The sequence below is a fragment of the Bidens hawaiensis genome, unplaced genomic scaffold (genome assembly GCF_021521415.1).
Source record: "Bidens hawaiensis isolate Kalapana, Puna unplaced genomic scaffold, B.hawaiensis_p1.1 tig00011152_1, whole genome shotgun sequence".
In the NCBI taxonomy this organism is placed as follows: domain Eukaryota; kingdom Viridiplantae; phylum Streptophyta; class Magnoliopsida; order Asterales; family Asteraceae; genus Bidens; species Bidens hawaiensis.
This window is the reverse complement of record NW_027491864.1, coordinates 90,351-115,761: the sequence shown is the minus strand read 5'-3', so window position 1 is coordinate 115,761 and position 25,411 is coordinate 90,351. Positions and strand designations below refer to the sequence as shown.

Here is a 25,411-nt window from a genome sequence, read left to right as displayed (position 1 = left end):
TCACCATTGGCCCTCCTCTTTGTTAGCTCAGCTAGATGCTCGGGGCAGTTACACATCCAGTGCCCCATCTTGTTGCATTTGTAGCACTGCGCTCCTCAGGAGGTGGCGGTGGTGCCTTTGCAACATTATTGTTAGTGTTGGTGGCATGCATGGCAGCAACAGTAACTTTCTTCTTGCCTTTACCTTTATAACCCTGGTTCTTGGGTTTAGGCTTCTTGACACCAGCAGATCGAACCAACAGAACTTGATTAGTTTTAGAAGGAACGTTCATCTCAGCCATCTTAAGCATACCATGAAGCTCTGGCACTGTCTTCACCCAGGCATTCATATTAAAATTCATTACGAACTGGTCGTAAGAGCTGGGGAGAGAGTTCAAGATGAAGTCCGCTGTCATTTCATCTGACAGGGGATAATCAAGTTTCTTCATTTGATCGATGTACCCTTTCATATTGACGACATGCGCACTAACAGGGGATCCTTATTCCATTTTGCAGCTAATAAGCTGTTTCATGTTGTCATAGCATTCTTGACGGGCTTGTTTCTGGAACATACCCTTGAGTTGCTCAAGCATCTCATAGGCACCAAAATCTTCCAAGCCTTTAGCAAGCTCGTAAGACATGGTGGCTAGCATAATGAGAGCGACTTCAACATAGTCGTCATTATGCTTCTCAAGAACCTTTCTGGCAGCAGCTGTATTGTTTTCAGGCTCTAATGGAGCCGGTCCATCGAGAACATAGAGCTTCTTTGCCATCTTGAGAACAAGTCTCCAGTTGCGGTGCCATTCAAGAAAATTAGAGCCATTGAGCATTTCTTTCTCAAGAATAGTCTTGAGGGTGAATGAGGAATTATTATCAGTTGACATCTGTTTAAATTAGCAAAAGTAATTTAATTAGTATTTTCGATGTTATAATCATATTATTAATGACCCAATTAACATTAATAAAATAGGGATTTGAGAATCTGGCTTCTAGTTAGTAATGACAGTTGTAGCACACAACATTAGTAAGTCGTTAGGCAGACTGACAACAATTACCAATTGTGAATAAAGCATAACTCTCGGTTATGAGACCTATTAAGACAACAATTGCCTAAGTAGATACATTTAGCCTCATCTATGCACACTTTAGTCTTCAGACAGCTGTAGAAGGTAACAGAACAGTAAAGTAATAGTCGCCCTAGTACAAACACGTGTGAAAGGGCCGGATGTGTCAACGAAACCCTTTCACCTTGAAGGGATATGCTAGAAAACAAGTGTGGTGCTGTAGCTCCAAACACTTGAAATTTCGCAGTATGCCTCAAGTGTGGCTTTTAGTAGGATGGCATAAACTATTGATTTCAAAATCGGGATTAATTTTAGAATTTACCGAATAGATTAAAAGTCCAGTATTGTATTAATCGGGACAACTTGATGAACCCTTTCATCTCTCAGGACACTCAGTTTTAAATAACCTAATAAAACTATGTTTGTCTCGATATAACTAACCAATTTTAAGTTAATAGTTAAACTATTAAGTTATAAGGTTTTGGAAAATCAAATTTAGTTTAATTTTGCAAAAACTCAATTGGTTGATTAAAATTTATTTTAATATATTTGGTATTAGGTTGATGGTATTATAACCTATTATAATTAAGGAAGCAACCACAATAGCAAACAAGAATATGTAAATCTTAAATCTTAAATGGCCAAAAGGTGATTGGTCTTGCTAGAGCCTATTAGCAAGACCAATCGGGTCAAGGGGTCACAACACAAAAACAACCACATTGATGGACTCTGGGTGCAACTCGTCATCTTTGCTAACTCTCACTGACTTCAAGAACTCCATGAGGTCCTCCTCGGTTTTCCTTCGGGTCTTCTTCATTACAATATTAACTAATACAAGTAATGAAAAACTAAACCCTATCTATTATAATTTTGAACCATCAAAGTGGCCAAAAACCATAAAATAAAACAGAAAAATAAAATACAACTTTGAGCCATCCATATGGCTAAAATCAAAACCAAACAACCAATCACACAAGGTCGGGCCAGATTTACATATTCAATAAAATAAAATTGAGCAATATTTTGGTCAAATAAAATAAATAAAGATTGATCAAACCAAGATTGCTCAAAAAACATATCTATATCAAAAACTTCAACTAGCTTGAAGTTTATGATGTAGATCCGGTGAAGACCGGATTCGACTCGTATGTTGTAACCTATCTCTGATACCACTTTCGGGTTCCAGTGATGATCGGTAAACGTTTAACTTTTAAACCCGGTTTTAATAAATAGGTTGCATGATTATTAATCATATTAATAATGAATACGCGGCGGATACAAAACGAGTAATCATCATTTAACGGAACAGGATCCGGTTACATACGATACGAGTACGAATCGAAACAACTAAATTAAATATAAATCTAAACCGACAATATTTAATTTTACCTCGGTTAATGAATAACTGGTTAAGGCACCGAGGTTCAACGAACGATGCTAGTTTATGAACCGAAACGGCCGGGGCGGCGGTGGTGCACTAAGGCAGCGGCGTCGGTGATCGGAAATGCTTTGCGGAGCAGTGGTGGTGGCCGGATGTTAATTAAGTGGTACGACAACCGACATCCAGCGGACTGATCGAGTGATGTTCCTTTTATTTTGGGGTGCTCCAAGATTCTTGGAGTTAATTGTTTTCTTTTGCAGATCCTGTGGAGGTGCGAGGTGCCGTCACTTTGTTTTAGGTTATCTTCATTATGATTATAATATCATAATTATATAATACTTGTAAAACTATAAACGGGCCTTGAGCCCAACTCGATTTGTTTCGCGTTTAAAAGCCCGTAATTAGTTTATCTAATAAACTAATATATATTTATTATTTACATTTAGTATAAATAATAAATACCATTAAAAGTTCGTTATTACCAGTTAAACAAGTTAAGCGGATTTATTATTCATTGCCCAAGGTGTAACTCTCACGGGTCATAACCCGGTCGTCCGCCTTGACTTAAGCGGGCCGGTCCATATTTCCAACAAGAACACTAAATATATAAGCTGCACAAGGCACTTTATGGGATAAAGCAACCCCCAAGTGCATTGTATGAGCGTATTGACTCGTATTTACGTCACATGGTTACATAAGAATTAAAAGTGAGCCAACATATTACAATAAAAAGGTTAGTATTGGTGAACTAATCATAGTATGCTTATATGTTGATGATATAATCTATACTAGTTCATCCAAGGAACTGTTGTGCGAACTTAAAGCACAGATGATTGGTAATTTTTAAATGATTGATCTTGGAGAGCTAACATATTTCCTTGGGTTTCAAGTGGTACAAGAAAAGAATGGTGTGTTTGTGTCACAACAAAAATATGCAACTAATATGCAAAATAAGTTTGGATGGGTAAACGCAGAAGCTCTCACCCCTATGAATATTGGTGAGAAGTCGCAAATTAGTAGTCAATCAGGTTGATGAGAGGATGTTTAGAACTTTGGTTGGAGGTTGCTTGTATCTACCTCATACAAGACCTGAGTTAACCTTCTCAGTTGGAAAGATATCAAGATACATGCATAACCCAGCCGCATGTCACTTTGGAGCAGCAAGAAGAATTTTAAGGTTTGTTGCAGGCTCAACTGATTATGGTTTGTGGCATGAACATGGGATTGGAGTAAATTTGGAGGGCTACACGGATAGTGATTGGGCATGTTCCATCGATGATAAGGAGAGTATCTCGGCATATGTGTTCTCCATTGGTATTGGTACGGGAGCAGTCTCATGGAGTTCAACAAACCAATCTGTAGTCACCCTTTCATCTACAGAAGCAGAATTTATGGCTGCAAATGGTGCATCTTGTCAAGCTATATGGTTACGACAGCTTTTAAATGAGTTCGCGTACACACAAGAACAAGCAACCAAAATTTATTTTGATAATTGAAGAGGTAGGTCCCAGCAGAGCCCAGTTGGACCCGCAGGACTCACCTTGAAGAGAGACGTCTGCGCAGAAACCAACTGGATCCGCAGGACCCACCATGCTCAGAGACGTGACGTCCTTACGCGCAGTACGCAAGCTGTTCCCGCAGGAAATGCCTCCCAATGGTGAAGTACTCCGCCTGTTCCCGCAGCTGCGGATACAAGCCATCAGGGAAGGCCACCCGCGCAGCAAGGCTACACGCACAAGGCACTTAGCTCTCAATAACTCAGTTGTCACCTGAAGGAATGAGCAAAGCCGGGAACAATCCCGCACAAAGGCGGGAGGGGGAATACTCCCGCCCAAATAAGCCAGTCCGTACGATACGGGAAGATCTTTTGTACTGTACCTGACGAGGTATGGGCAAAAGATCTGACCAAAGATACGACAGCTCATTGACAACAGTATGGCGAGCAGCATGCTCTTGTACTGTATCACTATTAGCCGCTGCCTACTCACCAACTCCTGTCATACCACGTGCATAGCCGGCAGTTGGTGGAAAAGGAATAGTACACAGCAGGCCTGGTCACTGTCAGCCGCTGCCTACCCACCAACTACCAGCAGGGCACGTGCGTAGGCCACAGTTGGTAGAACAGGAATACTATTCAGCCGGCTACACCTTCTTGGAAACCTACCTTCGGCTATAAATACCTCAAATGGTATGATCATCATATACTATCTCGTATTACATATTATACCTGATATCTGCTCTAGCAATCTCTTAATATACATTTATATTCAAGAGCAATCTAGTCTGATTCTCACGCCGGAGGGTGGTCACAAGGAGGAACCCCCCCCCTTCTCAGTGACGAGCTCACGGTGTCTGTGTTGCAGGTTATCAGAAGAACCATCTTTGCCGGGTCTAACCCCTCGTGGGAAACATCTATCTAACCCCCAGGTTATCCGTAATCTGCCCGGGGTCGGTTAGTGTTTCTTCATTGGCGCCATCCGTGCATAAAAGCTAGAACTTCATTTCTTTTCAGTTTTTTCAAACTTCTGGAAAGATGGTTAAAGAAACTCCGGTAACCACAACCCCAGCTACTGGGGGGAATACCGGCGACTACACAGTTTTTACGAACACTACCCCGGTTACCCAAGCCGGGGCAAGTGAAGTAAATTTTACGAACACTACCCCAGTTACCCAAGCTGGGGCAAGTGCAGTAAATAATCGCTCACTGGGATTCACCGATACCCGGTTAGAGAGAGAACGAACGAGGCTCCCCCGCCAAACACTCGATGAAGTTAAAGCGTGGGCGGAGGCACGTCAGAAGGAATTCCAAGCTGAGTTGGACGAACGCTTGCGTTCCGTCCAACAGGCTGACGAATTCGGAGAGTACTGGGACAATGATTCGGAGGAATCCGATAGTGACGCAAACCCTCGTCATAGGGCGAAAGGGAAGCGTAAGGAAACGGACTCCCAACCGAGAAGGCATTTTGAAGAAACCTTCAAACCAAAAAACACAGGTGGAAATCCACGTGACTTCTCGAAAACATTTTCACCAACTGCTGCAAAGGCGGGAACGTCCAAATTTGCAAGGGACATTGCGGAAGCAATCGTCCCGAAAAGTGCCAAACAGATGTCCAACATCGGCACTTACGATGGTATATCTGATCCAGACGATCATTTGAACAGGTTCATAGCGGGGGTAACCGTCAGTAGTTGGACGGAACCTACGTGGTGTTACATGTTCCAAATGACGCTTGTTGGGGCAGCTAGAGCGTGGTTCGATCGTCTACCGGTCCACCACATCTACGATTGGGAAGACTTCCAGCAGAAGTTTAGCCAACACTTCAGCCAACAAAGAAAGTATACCGAAGAGCAATGGACAATCCTCAAATGCATTCGAGAGGAAGATGAATCTTTGCCAGACTTCATCACTCGCTTCAACTCAAAGAAGCTAAGTTTGGGTAATATTAGCGAAGATCTTGTTCGCGCTGCTTTCATCCAGGGCGCGAAAGACCCAGAGCTCATCCGCACCTTAACGGGTAAAGATGGCATGCCATCCACATGGGATGCCATCATGACAGCAGCTAAACGCTTCGCGGAAACGGAGAAGCAACTGGGTAGATATCTCCCCCAGAGCACAAATCTCTACACCCAGAAAACAAGAGAAGACAACGTCCTTAACGCCCGACTAAACAAAAAGCGGAAGCTAGGCATTTGGCAGTCAAGGGTAAACTTTGACACCTCATCCGGCTTGCAACATCGGTTAGGCGGAAGGGATAACGTACAGTCAAACCAGAACTCCAGATGGACGCCACTCACAAAAAGCGTCACCGAGATATTCGCCACTGAGGAGCTCCCATGGCCAAAGGCTCCAATAATCCGACATCGTCACAATGCTGATCGGAGCAAATACTGTGACTTTCACTGGACAAAAGGCCACAACACTGAAGAATGCACATACGTAAAGGACATGGTCGAAGCATTTGTCAGAGATGGGACGCTCGCGCACCTCGTGGCGCAATGAACGCTGAGCAGGCTGATGCGTGTAGAACCCCAGTTGGGGAAAACGAATAAAATTGCAGCTTCAATGTTGGAGACTACATACTGCGTAAACAACGAGATCCCGAACCAGGTGCATATCGGCTCGATGGCACTCCCATCCCAACAACATGGAAGGGAGCTCAATTACACAGTTTGCATGTAGATCAATTCCAAATTTGTAAAGAAAAGGCCCAGAGCCACTTCTAATGGAAATGATTCTCCTTAGAACATCGACGCTGATGATTTTACATTTATACTTTATGAACTTTCCACACGGATATGCCGGTCTTCACCGCATACATACGTGTGAAAGTCGTTGCGTGGGGAAGGCGGCAAAACCGGCATAAACCCAAAAAACTGCAACCTCCACGCAGGTCAGTTAAAGGTAAAGTTCAGTCATCCCACTAAATGAAAGTGCCGGTCTATCCTCATGAATCATGATAGAGGAAACTGCACTAACCTATTAACAACCGCACGTCGAACGGTTAATTTATTCAACACGGATATGCCGGTTTTCACCGCATAATTACGTGGAAAGTCGTTGCGTGGGGAAGGCGGCAAAACCCGCATAAACCCAAAAAACGGCAAACCTTCACGCAGGTCAGTCATAGGTAAACTTTGGTCATCCAACTAAATGAAAGTGCCGGTCCTAACCGCACAAATCATGAGAGGAAACCGAACCTATTGACAACCGCGCGTCGAACGGTTAACTTATTCAAAATACTTTAGAAAATTTCTAACAGAAAGATGAGGAAAACCTCCACGCAGGTTAGATGTAGGTAAAGTTTAGCCATCCTACTAAGTGCAAGTGACGGTCCTACCCGCACAATCACGAAAGAGGAAGCAAAACTTCAACCTATTATCTACCACGTTCAAAGGTTAACTTATCCTAAACACTTAGAAATTTCTAAAAAGATGAGGAAAACCTCCACGCAGGTCAGATGTAGGTAAAGTTTAGCCATCTTACTAAGTGCAAGTGACGGTCCTACCCGCACAATCACGAAGGAGGAAGCAAAACTTCAACCTATTATCTACCACGATCAAAGGTTAACTTATTCTAAACACTTGGAAAATTGCTAATTTAAACTAAAGTATGCAAGTCATATAACGTTTATAAAGCAAGGAATCCAGTGAAAATAGCGGTCTTACCCGCACAAAGATTTATATTTCATAATATTCATTACAAGAATGGCCGGGTAACTACCCGCCTACAAGAATATAAATCTATACAAGCTAAACCTATCCTAGCAGTGGGAAGGGATCTTCAGGATCAAGCTTCAGGGCCACTTCCACTTGGACCAGCACCATCAGTAGAGCGTGGCGGTTCAAGGAAAGCTTTAAGGATAGCTAGCCCATCATCAGCAGCAGCAACTTCGTTCACCTTCTCCACCACTGGATGCGGGAAGGCGGCATACTGATTCACTGCTTGGTCGTATACAGCTTCAGTATCCACATCAAATAAAGGGAAGTTGGAAGGCGGGATGCCTTTCTCAACGAACCCTAGACCAAGCAGGAAGCCGGCCTTTTCCCCATCCTCATGAGAAGCGTTGAGGGCTGCGCTCATAGCATCGTCATAAGACGTATCCGCGAAGACCCGATGCACAACCTACAAGAGAATACAAGTATCAAAACCTTTTCTATTTACAAAGAAAAGCGTGAAGACATGAAGCTAAACATACCTGAGACAACGCTTCTCGAAGAAGCCATTCCTTGGCAACCAGAGCCTCCTAGAGGGCGGCTTGAACTTCGTTACGGGCGCGTTCGGCTTCACTTTTGTTGAGGTTGGCAAGCAACACTTCTTTAGCCGCAGCCTCTTCGACGCCCTTTAGCTTCCGCTCAGTGTGGTCAAGCACCCCCCTCTGGTCCAAGATCTCTTGGAGCTTTTTGGCGTCTTCCATCGCCAAGGCATCATGAGCCTGCTGGAGAGCCTCTAATTTGGCTTTAAGCTCCTCATTCTCCACGCGTAGAGGCTCAGCAACAGCTTCAGCCTTGGTGGCCCTCTCGGTTGCGTTCCGTGCAGTTTCCTTAGCCAGCCGAAGCTGTTCGTTAACAGCTTGGGCAGCCTTGGAACGGGCCTCGAGACGGGCCTGAACTTCAACCTCGAGGGCCTTGAAGGCCTTCTCCTTTTCCGCAGCCACTGCGGTAAGCCTTACGTTCTCCTCCCGGACAGCCCGCGCCCGAGCTACTTCTTGAATGCGAGCTGCTTTTAACTTGTCGTTTTCACGTCAAAGCAGCTCGACGCGCGGCTGCATCCGGGCCAGGAGAACCCGAAGCTCATTGGTTAGCCTACCCTCCTGGTAGCTAGCCATGGCTTCCCCCAACCCACCACTGGGAGCTGCGTGACGAGCCCACTCCACGCACTCCACAGGTGTGCGAAGGGTTGTTCCTCGGCGGATGTTCCATCGTGGAACATACACTTCATTGGAATCCGACACTGCAAAAAACAAAAAGCAGTTAGGAAAAGATGATATAAAAAAAATATAAAAAAAATAAAAGGCCAAAAGAACCCTACGCACCTGTAGGGTCAACAACAGGCCGATAGCCGCCAAACCCATCACCTGAACCCAAGGGAAATCCGTCCAAGAGGTCAGGTAAATGGGAAGGAGGCAGAGGTTGGCGAGAAGCCCCATGCATACCTGAAGGATCGGCCGTCGTTGCCGATGACGGAGGAGGCATGGTAAAGGCCGCCGCGGTCGCCGCTGCGGAGTCCGCAGCAAAAGTAACCGCCGGCTCAGTGAAAGATGCGGTAAATATGGCACTGACAGCCGGCGGTGATGTCATCACAGCTGGAACAGTTGGCTCAACGGAGTGAGCAACTGAACCAGCGGAAGCAGGCGCAGGCGCAGCCGCCTGGGTCGTCGCCTCAGGTAGGCTGACCAAGCCTACCGTCATGGGTCCGGAGGTACTCCTCCCCGCTCCACCCTGGAATGCGTCAACATCCACGCCTGCACAAAGAAGATAAGTATGAATGATGGAAAGCTATGAAGTTAAAAATAAAGGAAGTTTGTACTTACGGGTTTTCTTGAGCCTAAAAGTGCGGACAGGCGGGGATGAACCCGATGGAGCCGGCCTCTTCACGCCGCTCACCGTTGTCATCCTGGGCTCTCCGGAGGTGACAATCGTCGCAGCCTCTGGAGCAGTAGTCTTATCACCACCGGGGTTCCCCGCCACCTCTTCGCTCTCGGTCTCTGAATCAGACCGAGGCACCGGATCGGCAGTGGAGGCCACCTTCGCCTTCCCCTTCCCTCCGGCAGCCTTCTTCTTCCGCACCAACGGAGGACCATCTGCGGATTCCTCATCAGAACATAAGATTAGAGGAATTCCAGCAGAGGTTTCAGCATTGAGGGGTCGAGGGTTGAATAACGCCTTACCTGGCCGCCTGGCGCTCAGGATCTCGTGGCCTGGCGGGTAGACCTCCACGAACCGATCCGCCGTCTGTTCAAGGATGGGCAACTCGTTCTCATCTTGAGCACGAGTACCCATCCGGGCGGGACTGTCAGCCTCCCGCGGATACATGAGCGACTGCAAGTCGTTCCCCTCTGAAATAAAAGAAAAACAGTTAGAAGACAAACCTATATAAACAAAGTAAACAGAGCATACCGTAAGGAACAGAGTTCAAACCGTATTCGAGGACGATCGGGATCTTTTGCGCATCCGCATCCTTCCATACCCGGCTCATCCCGAGCATCACCAACCCGGACTCCGCAAAGCGGTAAACCGGAGATTGGACTCGGGATATCTTTGAGAACCATTCCGCCTCCTGGTAGTTGGAGGCGTGAAGGCTGGGAAGTGCTTGCCCATTCTTGAACTTCATGGCAAGGGGGATGGCGCGAGAGGAGATGAAAAAGAACTCCCGCTTCCATGAACGAAGACTGCGCTCGGTTGATCAAATCTTCAAACCCTTGATCCGGGTTATCAGGGTATACCACCCCTGATGCACCTCCAAGAGTAGAAGGTCATCAGGCGGTCGACGAAGGGCTCAATGCCCAGAATCCGGCACACCCACTCGAAGTGGCGAATCTTCGCGATCGCCATCGGGTGCACCTCGGTCAGGTGTACACTGTGCCTCTCTAGGACACGGTACACAAACTTTGTCAAAGGGAACCCAAGATTCCCATAGACAAAGAATGCAGCATATACCCCGATCTTGCCTCTGGGGGCATCATACACCGTCTGATGGGGTTCAGGAAACTCAGGCTCGAGAGACTCGAGCATGAACTTCCTGACGACGTACTGATATAGATCGACAGGCAGAGCACACAGTAGTACTCTTGTCATCGGCGTACACCCCAGCCTCCTGGGCTGTAGCCTCAAGATCGTGAGAAGACATCTTGCAGGTATGAAAGAAGAGAACGATTTCAAGAGAATGCTCGACTGAAAAGGTGAGTATTCGCCGGAAATCGTTTTGAAGATGAAGAGAAAAGTGAAAGTGTGGATTACAAAGAACCCTCTCCCCCTTTATATACTAATCGCAATTAATGCGATGAATTTAATGCGGAAGAGAGAGAAATCGCAGGTGCAATGAAACTATGACACGTGGCAAAAAGCAAGCTGGCAACAGCTGTTGAAAGGACGCTTGCCAGTAATTTCGCGGCCACGCGCCCGAAAATTTGCGCCCACACGCCTGAAAAAGCGCCTTGAATGACCATATACTGTCACGTCGCCATAACTTCCTGCACGTCCTGACACAGTCAGAAGAAACCGTCGCACGACGTTTCAACAGTTTGGACTGTTCTTATCCTTTCACCAACTCTTCGAATTTAAAAAAAAATAAAAAAGATTCAAAAGTAAGCGGGAAAATACTCCTTACCTTGGCAACCAAGTAACTGTAAGACAGGTGCGGGTACAGTGTTAAGGCAAAACCCTTCACATACTTAGCACCTGTAGGGAATTGAAGCCAAGAATACCTCGGCAACCAAGTAACTATAAGACGGGTGCGGGTACAGTGTTAAGGCAAAACCCTTCACATACTTAGCACCCGCAGGGAATTGACGTCAGGAATACCTTGGAAGTAAAGTAACCGTAAGGCGAGTGCGGGTACAGTGTCAAGGCAAAACCCTTCACATACCTAGCGCTCCGCAGGGAATTGAAACCAAGAAGGATCTTCTGGGCAATGCTTGCGGAAACGGGAATAACATCCCCGCATAGCGGGAACGTCGAGAACTACATTGTTTGAAGCTCCAGGATGGAATTGGTGGTTTTAACATAATTGATCACTATGTTCAGAACTACCAAAACCTCATGGAGAATCCACACAAGTAGGACTCAACGCTCCTGACTTGCGAGGAGGTTACAGACCTACCCGCATCATACCCAAAGATCAAGCAGGAAAGTCGGGAATTTCTGCAAGTGACAAGGACTTCCGCGGGAAGAATCCCCATGGAAAACCTTAAAACTAAACCCTTTTCAAACCCTTTGCTTAAGTCCAAAAGTTCACCTCACTTTATTAAACATTCATGAGAAGAACATTGGACTGGGGGGACTTGAAGAGGTAGGTCCCAGCAGAGCCCAGTTGGACCCGCAAGACTCACCTTGAAGAGAGACGTCTGCGCAGAAACCAACTGGATCCGCAGGACCCACCATGCTCAGAGACGTGACGTCCTTACGCGCAGTACGCAAGCTGTTCCCGCAGGAAATGCCTCCCAATGGTGAAGTACTCCGCCTGTTCCCGCAGCTGCGGATACAAGCCATCAGGGAAGGCCACCCGCGCAGCAAGGCTACACGCACAAGGCACTTAGCTCTCAATAACTCAGTTGTCACCTGAAGGAATGAGCAAAGCCGGGAACAACCCGCACAAAGGCGGGAGGGGGAATACTCCCGCCCAAATAAGCCAGTCCGTACGATACGGGAAGATCTTTTGTACTGTACCTGACGAGGTATGGGCAAAAGATCTGACCAAAGATACGACAGCTCATTGACAACAGTATGGCGAGCAGCATGCTCTTGTACTGTATCACTATTAGCCGCTGCCTACTCACCAACTCCTGTCATACCACGTGCATAGCCGGCAGTTGGTGGAAAAGGAATAGTACACAGCAGGCCTGGTCACTGTCAGCCGCTGCCTACCCACCAACTACCAGCAGGGCACGTGCGTAGGCCACAGTTGGTAGAACAGGAATACTATTCAGCCGGCTACACCTTCTTGGAAACCTACCTTCGGCTATAAATACCCCAAATGGTATGATCATCATATACTATCTCGTATTACATATTATACCTGATATCTGCTCTAGCAATATCTTAATATACATTTATATTCAAAAGCAATCTAGTCTGATTCTCACGCCGGAGGGTGGTCACAAGGAGGAACCCCCCCCCTTCTCAGTGACGAGCTCACGGTGTCTGTTTTGCAGGTTATCAGAAGAACCATCTTTGCCGGGTCTAACTCCTCGTGGGAAACATCTATCTAACCCCCAGGTTATCCGTAATCTGCCCGTGGTCGGTTAGTGTTTCTTCAATAATTTATCAGCAATTCATTTATCAAAGAATGCAGCCCTTTACAAGAAAAGTAAGCATATTGACATCAAGTATCAGTATATCAAAGATCTAGTTAATGCAAGTATAATTGAGCTCAAGGCATGTGATACTCAAGAACAAGTTGCTGACTTGTTAACAAAGGCCATTAGAACTGAGCATTTTTTTATTTGCAGTCAAAATTGGGAGTTAGGAAGTTTGAATTAAGGGAAGGTGTTGGAGATAATCCAAACTTGAAGTAACCGTTGGAGCTTGTTAAGGATGATTCTAGAAGTCAAATTTACCGAGTCTGGTGCTAGTTTTTAGTTGCACGTTTATGTTTCTAGCTTGTTTAATAGGATGAGTCTGTTAGGTTTTGATCTAGTTGTATATTTACTTTTATGAACGTTGTATGTTGCCTATTTAAGGTTGTTTTTCATTGAATAAGAATCATATGTTATACACTCTTGGATCCAACACTTCTACTTAAGACTTGGTTTGCTTTTAACTTCTATACCTTTTGTGTGTTTTTTCAAATTATCAAGGAAAAAAATTAACACTATGCCTTACATAATAAATTATAAATTTTTGTATCCACCTTTTTCTTTAACTAAAGTGGAAAATAGTTACCCCTCTCATAACCCCATTCTCTTTTTAATTTGTTCTCGGCTTTAGCGTCTTGTTAGTAAACCTGCATTTTAATGAAAATCTTTCAAGTAATATGTTTAATTGTGACCCGATGCTTGTGGAGAAAGATAAATATGTTGTCTGGGAAAAAAAAGCTGAGTTTGGTGGAAGAGAGAAAGATTCTTGAGTTTCTTTGGATTAAAAATAGAGGAAAAAAAGGTAGACTTTCTTGGGAGGATTCGTGTAGTTTTCGGTTGTAATGCTCTTAGGTCGTTGGGGGTTGTTTGTATGTACGATTTTCTTTCTTTTGTTTGTTTTTATGTCACAGTTTTTTAGACGTGTTGGTGTATGTTCCGATGGATCTAGTGGCTTGCTAGATTTCTTTTTGAATAAAGTTAATAAAAAATGAAGATGAAAAGAATAGGATCAAATGTTTTGTTGATCTTTTTGACTTTTACTTTGAGCAAGACTTTTGAGGAAGAACACTCCAAAACCTACCACTCTTAGTCCATGGTCTTTTTTTTTTTTTTATTGAAACGGAACATTTTTTTGTTGAATGGCATTGAAACGAAACATCTCCAAGTCAGTCAATGGTCATTTCGTCTCTGAAAATGACCTCCAACATTTGAAACATTCAATGAAGTGATGCGAAATGATTTGATTTGTGCTCCGCTTAAGACTATGTGTTGTTGTCCGCGAGTGGAGCCGCGAATAGCGTTTTGCGAGCCACGTAGGCTGCGCACACCGCAACACACGTCGTGACTCGTGAGCGGCTACGAGCCGTCTTGCGTGGGCTAAAGTGCACTCACCCGTTCTGATCATTTTTTTTCCAATACACCCAATTATAAAACAAAAATGCAATGAAATTCCTTTTCTTCATCCGACTCTTCGGAGGAAAACAATTTTATTTTTGTAGCCGGGAGGATAACGGTTAACCTGTTGGTTAAATGGTTTCAAGAGCGACAAAGAATAACAAGACAATAACCTATTCTTTATCGAGAGGACGCTAATGAAACTTTGGTACATCACTATTTTAGCGCCAATCCTCTTTATGACAAACACCATTTTAGGTCGGCTTTAGCGACAACATATATTCTAATAGTTATAATGCAACATTAGATAGATATTATATATATGAGCTAATCTTAGTTAGCCGCGTTTAATTAATATTTTTCGCATGGTATAAAAATATAATTTCTTTTAACGATATAAATTTATATATAACTATAAATGGGAGGTTTCAATGGAAACTTTAAAAGTTGTAAAATATGAAAATATGTCTTTTATATGTAAAAAAATAATATAAAGCTCAATTTCACATTTAAAAAAAAATTGTTTTAGCATAAGTTTTTTAGAAGTTTTTGCTTATAAATACATGTAGAATATATTTTAATTAAAAATAACTATAAATATATAGTTTTTCGTTTTTTATTTAAATATTTGCTACTACCATTAAAATCGACACTGACAGTCAAACTATAAATATCTTCCAATATCACCCAAACCCAAATACGAAAAAAAACACCATTGATAAAATCACGTCGACATCCAGTATGCGGATGCGGTCGTCCGTTGGGGGTTTGTTGGAGCGATGGTTGTGCGCAGACAACCTTCATTAATTTGGTTATGTCTCGATGGCACGAGTTGTTGGACGAGATGCTTGGGCCCAAAATAAAAAAACAAACATCTCAAAAACGGTAACTTTAATAATTATAAAAATATTTATCGTTTTCCAATTTTGAAGCCTCTTTGGCGTTTTTTTCTTTATTTTTGAACGGCTATATTTATTCGCAAACCCAGCTTGATTAGACCAAAGGACCGAAACTAGCCAGGCCCAAAAAACATAGGAACTATACAAAAAAATGTTTTAACAGTTACAAGGAAAAATGGGAGGACGATCTTGTGCTCAACAAAGTGTTGCTTCTTCTTAAACAATCCCCAAAGCATTAACCACTCGGACACACCTATCATTGAAAAGTTTTCTCTTTGAGAATTGCCTGGATAACCTTTTGTTGAAATTTAATCTCGCTTCACCCTCCAAGCAAAATAATTCACTTTAAGGGGCACCCATTTATTTCAGAAATACCCAGAGAAGTTTACCATCACCTTTAGACTATTAGGTGTGGATGCCGTTTTACTTTCCAATTTATAGTGACATGTCATCACTCGGGGATCATGGTATAACCAGACCATGACCCTAACCGAATGTGAGAAGATGTGTAAGAGCAATTGTTCGTGTACCGCTTACTCTAACTCAAATATCTCAGGGAGTGGGAGTGGTTGCTTGCTATGGTTCGGTGATCTAATAGATATCAGAACGTTTGCTGAAAATGAGGTGACTCTTTACATAAGACTGTCAAATTCTGAGTTAGGTAAGTGAAAACAACAGTTTTATAATCATTATTATTCCTAATTATCTGTATAAATTTCAAATGAACATTTCATTTTAACACAGACTCGATAGAAAATAGTAAAAGATCAAGTGCATGGAGCAGAGTACGAGTTATTGTCCCTGTAACGTTTGTGGTTTTGCTCATAACAGTTTCAATATGCTTATTATATCGTTATAAGAAGAAGCAGCAGCAGCAGAAACAACAAGGTATGAATGAGTCATTCAAAGCTATGTTTTAATAAAAAAAATATCTTCTAAACCAAGAGGTTAAACATAGTCAAAATGTATTTTGAATAGCATAAACCTATTAAATCTACTACCGCATAAACTTATCATATTCTTTTAATCATATTTGTGACACTAATTTATTATGAACGATTTTGATGCTAAGAAAAAAGTGTTCCTAATCAACCAACCAATAAAAAGTACTGCTATGTCTGGTCACTTATATATGTACTAGTAGTATTCCTAGTTCTTTTGTGTGAAGTTGTAATATGGGTAACAAGGATACCGGTTATGAGTTTCGACATGATCCTGAAAATATAGGTGATGAAGAAGATCTTGAGCTCCCACTATTTGGGTTCCCTACATTAGTTAACGATACAAACAACTTTTCAATAAACAACAAACTTGGAGAAGGTGGCTTTGGACCGGTTTACAAGGTATTCAATGACTCCATGGCCATTTTTTTTAGTACATATGGTGTCCATGAGTAGGACTAGAAAACACATAGACAGATTTTCCGTGGCATACTTATCTTAAAAAATCATGTTTAAGGGTATACTTGAAGATGGGCAAGAAATAGCAATAAAGCGGCTTGCAAAATCATCCACTCAAGGACTTAACGAGTTCAAGAATGAAGTTATTTTGATATCTAAGCTACAACATCGCAATCTTGTCAAGCTCTTGGGCTCCTGCATAAAGGAAGCCGAAAAGATATTGATTTATGAATACATGCCAAACAAAGGCCTTGATTCCTTCATATTTGGTAAATGAAATATTACGAACACATATCAAAAAGTATCAAATAAAAGACGGCATAAACTAAAATTCAAACATCTTACAGATAAAACTCAAAGTCACCTCCTTGATTGGCATGTACGCTATCGCATAATTATTGGAGTTGCTCGTGGACTTCTTTATCTTCACTAGGATTCTCGGCTGTGAATTATACATAGAGATCTCAAAGTCAGCAATATTTTGCTTAGCACAGATATGAACCCGAAGATATCAGATTTTGGCATGGTTAAAACTTTTGTAGGAAATCAGATAGCGGCAAACACAAATAGAGTGGTTGGAACATAGTAAGATTTATCTAGTATATCCCGATTCTAAATTATTTACACTTACTTACACTTACACTTACTTACATTCCTTGCAGTGGCTACATGGCACCGGAGTATGCAAGACATGGTACATTTTCTATAAAATCAGATGTATATAGCTTCGGTGTAATAGTGCTAGAAATTGTGTGCGGGGAGAAAAACAGGACATTTGTCCTCAAAGAGCATTGCAACAACCTTATTGGACACGTAAGTTCGGTTTCGTTAACTCTAAAATTGCCAATTAATTGCATGAAAGGCTAAAAAGCTTTGGTTTTTCTTATTGGATATCTGGATGTGTAGGTTTTCACTAACAAAAGGTAGCCAACATATTAAGATTTTATTAAAACACATTTAAACATAAGGTAAGCTAAAGTATCAAAATGAGGATGTGGTTAGTGGCATGCTAATTTTTACCCAAACAAAGAAGAAGAACAGAGAGGTTAACTGTTTTCTATGTGATTTTCTCTTTTGAAACAAAGAAACATAATATTTGTGTTCTTTTTTTCTTTCACAGGTCTGGAGACTCCATATTGAAGACCAATCTTTGCAATTAGTTTCCAAGTGCCTTGGTGAATCTATCAATGTGTCTCAGGTTCTACGTTCAATCCACGTTGGTTTGTTGTGTGTTCAAAGGCACCCTGAAGATAGACCAACTATGTCCTCTGTTATCCTAATTTTGGAGAGCGAGGGCTCATTACCATTACCAAAAGAACCAGGTTTTTACATTGGAACAACTAATCAGAATTCCACACAATTTTCAAGCTCAAATGGAACAAGTTCTAACAATGAACTAAGCCCTTCTATGTTGAATGGCAGATAAATTTAGAGCTTCGTGTATTGAAAGAATGCAACATCATGTTATCAAGGAAAAAAATAGTACGCTAAAGTTGTATTTAACAAACACATAGTTCTATTAAAGACTTGGTTTTCTTTTTTACTTCTATACCTTGCGTACGTTTTTCCAAATTATCAAAAAAAAAAAAAAATGGTATTCTTTGGCATGATGTCAAACATAATAAATTATAAATTTTTGTATCTATGTTTTTTTTCTAAGAAAAGCGAGCAATACTTAACTTTCTCATATCCCCATTTGCTTTCTTGTTTAAGAAAATCAAACAAGTTAAAAAAAATATAAAATAAAAATAAAATCCTATTGTGATTACATAGGTATCACAACGTCTCACTAATAAGTTATACCCTCTCCATCGAACTTATAACCTTGTGAGTGATCCATAACCCCGTTGACTAACATTATAATGATCACCGTTACATACAAGTATAAACGTATTTTACCATGATTGTGTGTATCACTTCTTACTTCACTTGTAATCCAGCCCAAACTTTCAAAACACAAAAGCAACATGAGTTTACATCAACTTCATTACATCAAGTTTTAAAACACAAACACAAAACCACATATGCATTGCATCAAGTACTTCAATAGGATAATATTAAGAGTGCAACACTATCAGACATGCCTCACTCTAGCACCCCTCCATGTGGTTCCCCTCACTATGGCCCTCCCCCTTGACCTTCCTCTTCCCCTTTGACAAGCTTGCTAAGTTGACTACTGTGTTGACACAACTTAGTTGATTGATTGGTAGTCTTCCTTGGCCTCCCCTTTTGCTTTTTAGGAGCTGGTTCTTCAGCAACTTTACCCCTTTCTTTAAAACTTCTCTTGTTATGTCCCACTTCCTCACAAATACCACAATTCATTGTACCACCATGCATTGTTAATTTACCTTTATTCTTTGGATCCTCATGTGGATCCCTCTTTCTATTATTCTTGAGTCGGCCAGAAGCAGCTTTGAGTGGATCCATAGGATAATCAACAATAGGCCAATACCTTTCAATAGGCAATGGAGGAATTGAGAACTCATAATATCTCATGTATGTTTCTTTAAGGTAGCAAACATCAACAAACTCCAGAACATTCTTATGTGAAATACCAGCCACAACACACACATATTTGCAAGGTTTTCCTTTTAAATCCAATTTCTACAAGAGCAAGTTCTATTTCTCAAATCCACATACACATCATCAAAGCTATCCCTTACATGGAATACATGATTACATTTATGAGCACATTACCAAGAATACATGATTAAATACATAAATACATGATTACAGTTACCTGGAATACAAGATTAAATACACAAATACATGATTCCAGTTACCTGGAATACATGATCTGATGATGGGAAGAAATTACATTTATGAGCATAACTTTTCTCTCTATCGAGCTTCACTTGTATTCTTGGGCATACTATCACATCTTTAGATTGCATTTATGAATGCTTAGTAGTTAGCCTACTCATCACTAAAGCTCTTATAACCTCTAACATGTATATAATGTGTTTTGATCTAGCTTGGACGATGTATCCATTAAAGGTCTCAACCATGTTGTTAACAATAACATCATATTTTGTTTGAGTATTAAGAAAGCACCTTGAATAACACTTTGGATTTTGTTTCAGTAATGCCTCTGCTTCATCAGCATTTAATTTTTTCATGTCATCCATTCCTTGATTGTATTTAGCCTCACAATAGGACCTAGTTGTTTTTCAGTAAAGCTCTTTCAACTCTTCACCCTCATATGTTTTATAACATATGCCAGTTTGCATAATTGTTCCTGGCACAGTTCCTATGTTCTGCATTTGGCCAACTCAATGCAACATCATTTAGTATTCCCTGCCACATTATTATATAATACAAATGATAACTTTGGTGCCACATGACCAATGATTTGTCCATGTGGCACCGTAGGATTGGACCGAGCCATTTATGTTTTTTTTTTATAAATTTGATAATTAAACGGTTGTTCACGTCAACTTGTCGCCATAACGTTTGGGACCGTTAACGTTTAAGTTTTACTAACGACCGGGTTTTACCGACCTTTTTGATTTTGCCAACACTCGGGTTTTACTTAGTGCCCCAACATCGGGGACTGACAACGCTCGGTTTGCCAACACTCGGGTTTTACCATTCGAATAAATGACGTTATATATTTTCTTTTCTATATCTTAATTTGACGATTTTTTAGTTTTAACGCTTAGCTTTACCATAATCTAGTAACAAACTGATGGAAACCGAAAGAATGTGCGTAGACTCACTGTGTTTTGTTTTATTTCCGGTACCAGAACAAACGTAAATAAAACGGAGCGGCTGTTATTTTTTTTTGTTTCAGTATCGTGACGAACACTGTATGAGCCACGAAATTTGCATAGACAAACCGCCTCTACGTCCGGGATCTACAACGGTCGAGACTGACAAACCTTGGGTTTTAACAATCTGCCCCGACACGTTGCACCGGGTAAAACACTAGTCCAAACAAAAATTTTAGATCTAACCACCATCATTGCAACAATCATGTATATCAGTTTTCATAATGAAGTATGTACCTTCTATTGGTCAGAAATTAGTGTCCATCAATTACCACCATCATGTATCCCAAAACATTTTCTTATCTCTTCCATGAACCACTCCCAACTATCATTATTCTCTCCCTTAACTACTGCCCATGCTAATGGAAACATCTGGTTATTAGCATCCCTTCCAATAGAACCCAATAACATACCTATAATAGATAGGGAACATAAGTAACATACCTATATAGTAACATAACTCGTAAATACCTTCAATAGATAGGGAACATAAGTAACATAATTGGTAAATACCTCCAAGAAAAGTCTTCAAGAAACATCCATCAAGGCATAATACCTTTCTGCATCCAGCCATAAACCCCTTCTTGACACCATAAAAACAAATAAAAGTTTGAAAAATGTTTCACAATAAGAATTTGGATCTTCATTAAAAAACCCTCAAATGTAGAAGTTGGGTTATCTTTCTTTAAAGCATCCAAGTATGAACCAATCTTGTTGTAGTGGTCCTTCGTTGATCCATGGAGCATCTTATTTGCACAAATTTTTGCATTATAGGTGAACCAATGGTTTATTATCACCTTATACTTCTCTTTCACTGCTGATTGGATGTCCTTAGCACTCCAGTTTGGCTTAGCTTTGAATAATGACAAGAACTCACAAGCTATGAATTTAGCAGTCAACTGTCTATTCTTTAACATGTTTCTTTGACAAGTGTGCTTGTTGCTTACCCTTTTAACCATATAAAATTCTTTACCTTTATGAAATGAACAAAATACACGAAAATGACACCCTTTAACACACTTCACACCTATACGGCTATGTTTATTTTGGTCACTCTTTGAAATGTAAACATTCCTACCAATAACAACTGCATATATTCTAATGGCATCTTTAAAAGTATCCCTTGTAGGGAACCCAATTCCAACAACCCACTTAAAGTTCTTCCGGTTAGTTTGGTCACGTACAATTGGAGCATTATTTCTTCCCCCTTATATCATCATCTTCACTCTCACCAGTAACATCACCATTAGATTCATTATAATTACTATAAGCTTCTAAAGGTGACCCCTCTTCATCAACATTCTCAACCAGTTTAACTTTTGTTCCCTTTAAAAACTCCTCAAGAAAATTCCTTTTAGTTGTTGTTTGATCGGCAACAACAAACTTTAGAAACAGCATATGCCAGAGGCTCGACATCTTATTTTCTTTTGTTGACTTTCTTGGGCCGACCAGTTTCTTTGCTTTGTCCTTCGACTCAGTCCATTTTTGGTTCAACCGCTAACTGTCATGTTCTCATTTTCTTTTAAGCACTTCAGCATCTGCAACTTTAGTCTCCGCAGCCCAGGACACTTGATCTTGATCTACATGTTCATGTACAGCTTCACAGACTTTCTTGAGGGTCAAAGAAGAATTTTATTTTTTAAAACATGCCCCCTCAACTTGTAAATGATCTATTTTTAGTCTCAGGTTTCCAACAAACTTTGCATGAACGATATTGACTACAAACGCATGATTTTGAGTAAAACAAAGGTTTAATAAAATATGTAAAAAAACAATAAAAACTTAAAATCTTTTTGGTATTTTCATATGTTTTAAAATTACAAAAAATATATACAAAATATTTTGAAGTTGAAACATAAAATAAAAAAATTAAAAAATAAGAGTTAATATGAAATTAATATTATATAACAATAATATTTATAGAATTTTCTAATAACTTTAATATTTTTGCGAGAAAGATCACAACATGGAATCACATTGATCGATAACTTCCTAGATCACATTTTATTTGGATATTATTATGCCAAGAACCCAAAGTGGGTTGTAGATATATTTTGTCCACTTTAAACTTAACAAGTATTTTTATGTCAATGTGATACGTTAAGGTATATATTAAGCATAAAACTTATGTGGTCCCCATTTAATCAGACAATGTTAGTGCACGAAATTGTTGTCCGTAGCATTCGAATAATGTATACATAGTCTAGATTGTTTATTTAATGTAAAATGGCCATTCGCTATGGATTGTATAGTGAATGCGTCCATTCGTTAGTAATCTAGGCTAGTTCGTTAAGTTTATAATCCCATTCGTTATGTAATATAACGAATGGAGGCTGGTTCGTTAAGTTATCATCATTCGTTATGGAATCATAACGAATGGAGTCTAATTCGTTTATGAAGATATAACGAATTAGACATAAGTTAACGAACTGGTGCTTTGGCCTATAAATAGGCATATCCATGCTCATTTGTAGGGGTACATATTTAGAGAGAGATCTAGATCTAAATTATGCTCTCCATAAGTTATTTCCATCCACCATAATGTATTCATCCATATTTATCAACAAAGTAATATATTAAAGTATCGATTTCGTGTTGATGTATCGTATTAGCGGCTAGATCTTGGTCTGTATGACGTTCCTACAGACAAATTACAAACTTCATCATACCTCGGGCATAGTTTGTGTTCATCATTATCACCCAGAATTGACTCCGACCCCCTAATGATTGATCAAAACATTTTGAGCTTATTTGAACTTTTTGCAAATTTTCTTTTCAAACAATAAAGGTTGAACCATGGACTTACTTGTCATACGGACTTACAAGCCTTCATATAAAGTGTTTAGGACTTGTTTGCCCCATGTTACGTGATTCTAACATACCCCTTCTTGTTTGTTACTTATCAACATTTTTATTGTTGATTTTTAGATACTTTTAAGCTTTTCGCAGTTTTTCTGCTTTATCATTTTGATTTTCAACAATTTTTCTTTAAAGAAAGAATAATTTTTATGGTGATCAATCACTAACGGGATCGTGTATGACTGACTAATAATATTTTTGCCTTCATCGATATGACTTATATTGGAGTCGGCAGCCGCTTCATAATATAGTGTAACCACTAGCATAGGCGGGAATTTAAGTTTATATCGCTTTGACACTGACTCGTTTGTCAAGCCTTTTTACACATTAAGCAATGATCATGTTGGCTTTTGATCTACTCTTTTTATGTGCTAGAATCATTAGAGATAATTTCTTATCATTTTCCAAAGGTCGGGTCAATTTCTCAAAATTTGATAATTTTTCATTATCCGACTCCCTCTAAGCAGGAGCTCCCTCTAAGCGAGATAATATCTTTTTGAAGCTTTTTCTGATTTTCTTAATGAAATATAAAATATTTTTGTAACTCAAATGACTATTTTTTAATTTTTATTAAAGGAACTGAAAATCTTTTTGGTAAGTCAAACTTAACTCATTTTTTCCCTCTAATAGTGTGACATATTTGAAAAATATTTATAAATTTATATACAAAAAGATAGATAAGTTGTTGTAATCAAAATTAATCGATGGCTTTAGTGAAAAGGTCATCAAAGTTTCTGTCAGATGGATTATCCTAAGCATGCATTATCACATCATATAACAAAGTTGAAGATATTCAAGCCAAAACCCTAGCTGATGCTGGATTCATCACTTGAGAGAAGTAGTTGAACAAGGTGAGTTTGAGAAACGTTTGACAAGTTTTGGTTGAGCCATTTGAACAAGGTTGGTGTTGTTGAAGCACAATATATGAAACATTTCCCATTCTTTGAAGTTATCCCATGTCGCTTATGAAAGACACGAATCCGTCAACAAATGGTTTAGCATCAAATAGCAAGGGTTCGTCTCCCATCAATGTTGGGTGCAATCACTATCTAAGTACCGAATACTCTTGATATTCCTCCTTGATTGACCCTACATGCACTAAGCATTTAAATAGACGTGGGTTCCCGAGACTTAGTTGTATCAAGAAAGTCGACCATAAATTGACCAAACTTGATTTTATTTCTTAAAAATAGTTTATTTCTTAGCGACTCATCCCTTGAAGAACAGTCCCTAGAAATCCAAGCAGAAACTTGTTCCTTTGTTTTGGCAATTTTGGACTTTTCTTTTCTAAATTTTAAAATTAAAATTGTTTTTGTTGAATCCTCAGACTTTTTAGTCTTAGGGTTCGTTTTGATTTTATCCTTTTTAGTTTTCCAAAAAGGTTTCTTTTTGCTCTTTTCTTTATTAACATGGGATCTCACATCTACTTCATTGGCTTCACTATCAGCTTGATCAGTCCTTGAGTCAAGGCTACTAAACGCTCCTTTTCAGGACTGACTAAGCCGCCTTTGAATATCAAGTTGTTTCTTGAACCAATGCTTGCAATGTCTTGCAAGGTGAGAAGAATGACCACACACAAAACAAACTTTCTCCTAGAGCACTATAGAACTCTTCAGAACTATAATATAGTTGGTGTGGTGGGAAAGGTGATACATGGAAAGGAACATGATTATAAAACACATTTGATGTGACACTAATCATCAAAAACATTATTGTAATATGGATCAACAAAAGTTTGTTGATAATGACCATAGTAGTTGTTATCAAAACAGTTGTATGATGAGGATTTTGTGATTGATTAGTTGTTTGAAAAAATGAACTTTTATTTGGTGGCACATATTTACATGAAGTACTCGTTTGATTATCATTTTCAATCACTTTGCTTTTACTTGTATTATCCTCAGTCTTACAACTTGATGATGAACGACTTGATATGTTCACCTCAAGTAAGCCTTTCTACCGACCCATTTTCTTCTACACAACCTACAGAACAAGATAAATCACTACTAGAACTAGCTGATGAAGGAATAAGATCAACAGTACTGGAGACAGGAGGAACACATATCTTTGGTTTTGGAACATGACCAATACCATAGGCCATTTCGTCCTCTGGTGGGGTATAGAAACCAAAATGAGGTAGGCTAGTATAAT

At 40.3% G+C, this 25,411-nt stretch overlaps 1 pseudogene across 1 annotated transcript in view; it reads left to right on the top strand.

Moving 5' to 3' along the window:
• LOC143537264 (G-type lectin S-receptor-like serine/threonine-protein kinase At4g27290) overlaps positions 1-18,211 on the top strand; it is a 48,045-nt pseudogene extending 29,834 nt beyond the window's left edge. Inside the window, exons 6-7 of the transcript XR_013136018.1 lie at positions 17,294-17,444; positions 17,752-18,211. The product of XR_013136018.1 is annotated as a G-type lectin S-receptor-like serine/threonine-protein kinase At4g27290 (transcript). The remainder of the gene's footprint in view (positions 1-17,293; positions 17,445-17,751) is intronic.
• The last annotated feature ends 7,200 nt before the right edge of the window (positions 18,212-25,411 follow it).